We start from the raw sequence: 5000 nt of genomic DNA on the forward strand, positions 1-5000 counted from the left end.
TTTGTATTTTTCTCAGATATCTACTTCTAAAGTTTTTAAAACCATGTTTCTCGAGCAACACAGCATCGTCCAGTAATTAGTACACCTCTTAAGAGTCCAGCTTAAGTTTTTAAACTTATCGGTTCTTGAGGAAAACCTCTTTCAAAAGCATGGGCTCGTCCGGGATTTGAACCCGGGACCTCTCGCACCCAAAGCGAGAATCATACCCCTAGACCAACGAGCCAACAGACAGCACCTATTTGAGAAAGCTTTGCCGCACCCCAAGTAATTCTTTAAAGTCCTCACATCCAAAGTAGTTTTGTGGGTATTTTACATAAGACATTTTTGTATTTTTCTCAGATATCTACTTCTAAAGTTTTTTAAAACCATGTTTCTCGAGCAACACAGCATCGTCCAGTAATTAGTACACCTCTTAAGAGTCCTACTTCTTAAGTTTTTAAACTTATCGGTTCTTGAGGAAAACCTCTTTCAAAAGCATGGGCTCGTCCGGGATTTGAACCCGGGACCTCTCGCACCCTAAGCGAGAATCATACCCCTAGACCAACGAGCCAACAGACAGCAACTATTTGAGAAAGCTATGCCGCACCCCAAGTAATTCTTTAAAGTCCTCACTAGAGATGAGCGAACCGGGACAACCGAACCCGGTTTCGGTCCGAACTTCCGGTAAAGTTCGGTTCGCAGCGAATCCGAACTTCACCGGGTTCGGCCGAACCCGTTTTGACCGAACCCGGTCAAAAACATTATACAAATCGGCAGCCACTTATCTCTATCAATCACTGATAGAGAAAAGAGGCTGCTGATTAAAAATAAAATAAAAAGCATTTCATACGTACCCGGTCGTTGTCTTGTTGACGAGTCCCTCTTCTTCCTCCAGTCCGACCTTTTCTGACGCGGCAGCCTGTGATTGGCTGCAGAGGCCTCTGCAGCCTGTGATTGGCTGCAGAGGCCGCGGCAGCCTGTGATTGGCTGCAGCGCTCACAAGGCTGCATCGTCATCAAGGAATGTCGGGCCGGATGTCGAGAGGGACGCGTCACCAAGGCAACGGCCAGGAGACCGGACTGGAGGAAGCAGAAAGTTCTCGGTAAGTATGAACGTCTTTTTTTTTACAGGTACTGTGATCGGTAGTCACTGTCCAGGGTACTGAAACAGTTACTGCCGATCAGTTAACTCTTTCAGCACCCTGAACAGTGACTATTTAGTGTATGTGCACACACACTAATTACGTCCGTAAATGACGGACGTATTTCGGCCGCAAGTACCGGACCGAACACAGTGCAGGGAGCCGGGCTCCTAGCATCATACTTATGTACGATGCTGGGAGTCCCTGCCTCTCTGCAGGACAACTGTCCCGTACTGTAATCATGTTTTCAGTACGGGACAGTAGTTCCACGGAGAGGCAGGGACTCCTAGCATCGTACATAAGTATGATGCTAGGAGCCCGGCTCCCTGCAGGGTGTTCGGTCCGGTACTTGCGGCCGAAATACGTCCGTCAATTACGGACGTAATTAGTGTGTGTGCACATACCCTTACTGACGTCGCCTAGCAACGCTGCCGTAATGACGGGTGCACACATGTAGCCACCCGTCATTACGGGGCCTCATGCACACGACCATAAAAACACCCGTTATCACGGGTCGTAATTACGACCCGAAATAGCGGGCCCATAGACTTCTGTTAGCCACGGGTACCTTCCCGTTTTCTCACGGGAAGGTGCCCGTGCCGTTAAAAAGATAGAACATGTTCTATTTTTTTATTTTACGGGCCGTGCTCGTAATTACGACTCGTAACTACGAGCACGGCCGGCCGGCCACGGGCAGCCGGCCGCTTTTGCGAACCGTGCTGTCATTATAATTATAGCAGCACGGCCCGTAAAATAGAAAAATAGAACATGTTCTATTTTTTTAACGGCACGGGCACCTTCCCGTGAGAATACGGAAAGGTACCCGTGGGTAACAGAAGTCTATGAGCCCGTTATTGCGGGTCGTAATTACGACCCGCAATAACGGGTGTTTTTACGGTCGTGTGCATGATGGGAGCACGGCTCGGAAAAACGAACGGCTGCCCGTGCTCATCTCCTGAAATAATCTGTGCTGCCTTAAACTCTGTGGACAGGTCAGGATCCTGTTTCTTTTAAATGCTGCTAGGGAACCCGCTCGATCCACTATATAAGGCTGCGCTACAGTGCAGCATTTAAAAGAAACAGGATCCTGACCTGTCCACAGAGTTTAAGGCAGCACAGAGTATTTCAGGAGATGAGCGTGCAGATTCAGTGCTGTTGTGAACTCTGCTCTTACCATTACGTAGCTCTCAGTCTGTTATCTCTCCTCCACTCCTGTCCTCAAGAACACCTTCACATGATTGGCAAGTCACCACGTAATGGTAAGAGCAGAGTTCACAGCAGCACAGAGTATTTCAGGAGATGAGCGTGCGGATCTTGTGCGTGGTGGTGACTTGCCAATCATGTGAACGTGTTATAGAGGACAGGAGTGGAGGAGATGTAACAGACTGAGCTACGTAATGGTAAGAACAGAGTTCACAGCAGCACAGAGTATTTCAGGAGAGGAGCGTGCAGATTCAGTGCTGCTGTGAACTCTGCTCTTACCATTACGTAGCTCAGTCTGTTACCTCTCCTCCACTCCTGTCCTCAATAACACCTTCACATGATTGGCAAGTCACCACCCCGCACAAGATCCGCACGCTCATCTCCTGAAATACTCTGTGCTGCTGTGAACTCTGCTCTTACCATTACGTGGTGACTTGCCAATCATGTGAAGGTGTTCTGGAGGACAGGAGTGGAGGAGAGGTAACAGACTGAGAGCTACGTAATGGTAAGAGCAGAGTTCGCAGCAGCACTGAATCTGCACGCTCATCTCCTGAAATACTCTGTGCTGCCTTAAACTCTATGGACAGGTCAGGATCCTGTTTCTTTTAAATGCTGCACTGTAGCGCAGCCTTATATAGTGGATCGAGCGGGTTCCCCAGCAGCATTTAAAAGAAACCGTGTTTGTGTATGTGTGTGTTTGTGTATATATGTGTGTTTGGGTATGTGACTGTCTGTTTTTGTTTTTATATGTGTGTGTGTATATATGGGTGTGTTTGTGTATATGTGTTTTGTGTATATGTTTGTGTATATATGGGTGTATTTGTGTATATGTTTGTGTGTAGATGTTTGTGTGTGTTTTTGTATATGTGTATATGTGTGTATATGGGTGTGTGTTTGTGTGTATATATGGGTGTGTTTGTGTATATGTGTTTGTGTATATGTGTGTTTGGGTATGTGTGTTTTTGTTTGTATATGTGTTTGTGTATATGTGTTCGTGTATGTGTGTATAACTGTGTGTGTGTTTGGATATGTGTGTTTTTGTTTGTATATGTGTGAGTTCGTGTATATGTGTGTGTTTGTCTGTTTATGTGTGTGTGTATATCTTGTTGTGTTTGTGTATATATGTGTGTGTCTGTGTATGGTTGTTTGTTTGTGTGTGCGTGTATATATGTGTGTAGGTGAGTAGAAGTATTGGTATTGTTCACATTGATAACTGTTTTTTTATGTTGTTGCAGATTTTGATGTACCGATTGGACTACATCTACGATTCGTTGGACTACTGCGTAGATCTGCGTTTTTTCAAATTTTAATAAAATGGTTAACGAGGGTTTTGTTGGGGATTTCTTATTTCAATAAAAAAGAATTGTCTTTGTGTTTTTTTTTCAAACTTTATTAGTGCCTAGATAATGGCAGTTGGCTGATTGACAGCGTCCATTATTAAGGCGGTACTTAGTGTTAGCCGGTGCAGAGGCTAGCACTAACCACCCATTATTACCCCGGTACCCACCACCACCAGGGGTGCCGGGAAGAGCTTGGTACGATCCAGTACCCGACCATCTGTTGTGATGGTCGGGTACTGGGGCGGCCGTAGGCTGGTATTATGAGGCTGGGAAGGGCCAAAATCAGTGGACCTTCCCACCCTTGTAATGCTAGGCTGCTGCTGCTGTGTTGTATCGGGCTGGTTATAAAAATGGGGGGGACCCCCACGTCGTTTTTTTTTTGGAATTTAACAAATTTAGCAATAGACGGGTCCCCCACATTTTTAATAACCAGCCATATACAAGGCCGCAGCAGTCTGGCATTACATGGGTGGGAAGGGCCACTGGTTTTGTCCATTCCCAGGCTAATAACACTGTTGTATGTGGCTGGTTATGATAAATTGGGTGGAACCCCATGTCTTTTTAAAAAAAAAAATGTAAATAAATAAATAATTTAAAAAAATGACGTGGGGTCCCCCCCACTTTTATAACCAGCCAGATACAACACAGCAGCAGCAGCCTAGCATTACAAGGGTGGGAAGGTCCACTGTTTTTGGCCCTTCCCAGCCTCATAATACCAGCCTGCGGCCGCCCCAGGGCCCGACCATCACAACAGATGGTCGGGTACTGGATCGTACCTGGCTCTTCCCGGCACCCCTGGTGGTTTTGGGTACCGGGGTAATAATGGTGGTTAGTGTTAGCCTCTGCACCGGCTAACACTAAGCCTCGCCTTAGTAATGGATGTTGTCACTCAGACAGCGGCCATTACTAAAGTGGTAATAATAAAATTTGAAAAGAAAAAGACAAAGATATAGATAAAATATTTTATTGAAATAAAGCACCCCCAACACAACCCTCATTAACCATTTTATTGTAGAAAAAAAACCGTCATCGAAGTAGTCCTCGAAACCGACGTAGTCCAAACACCAAACCTGTGGAAAAAAAAAATAATGAAATAAAACATGTCGTAGGCTTAGATTCAGTTTAATGTGTGATACTGACTGTTATACCATGTATAGAAGCCTGCCGTGAAGTTGACTTAGATACAGGGCGCCAGCAGACAGTATCATACATGGCCATACATACATATATACAAATATACATACATATATACAAACATACATACATATATACAAGCATGCACATATATACATGCAAATATACATACATGCAAACATACACACATATATACATGCAAA

The 5000-nt window shown here is 45.2% G+C and overlaps 2 non-coding genes across 2 annotated transcripts; both read right to left on the reverse strand.

The window, feature by feature from the left end:
- Positions 1–151: 151 nt before the first annotated feature.
- Positions 152–223, reverse strand: TRNAP-UGG (transfer RNA proline (anticodon UGG)). Its single transcript has one exon. It is a non-coding gene; the product is annotated as a tRNA-Pro (tRNA).
- Positions 224–478: 255 nt separating this feature from the next.
- On the reverse strand, positions 479–550 carry TRNAP-AGG (transfer RNA proline (anticodon AGG)). The gene has a single exon. It is a non-coding gene; the product is annotated as a tRNA-Pro (tRNA).
- Between the last annotated feature and the right edge of the window lie 4450 nt (positions 551–5000).

Source organism: Rhinoderma darwinii, unplaced genomic scaffold (assembly GCF_050947455.1).
Source record: "Rhinoderma darwinii isolate aRhiDar2 unplaced genomic scaffold, aRhiDar2.hap1 Scaffold_911, whole genome shotgun sequence".
In the NCBI taxonomy this organism is placed as follows: Eukaryota; Metazoa; Chordata; class Amphibia; order Anura; family Rhinodermatidae; genus Rhinoderma; species Rhinoderma darwinii.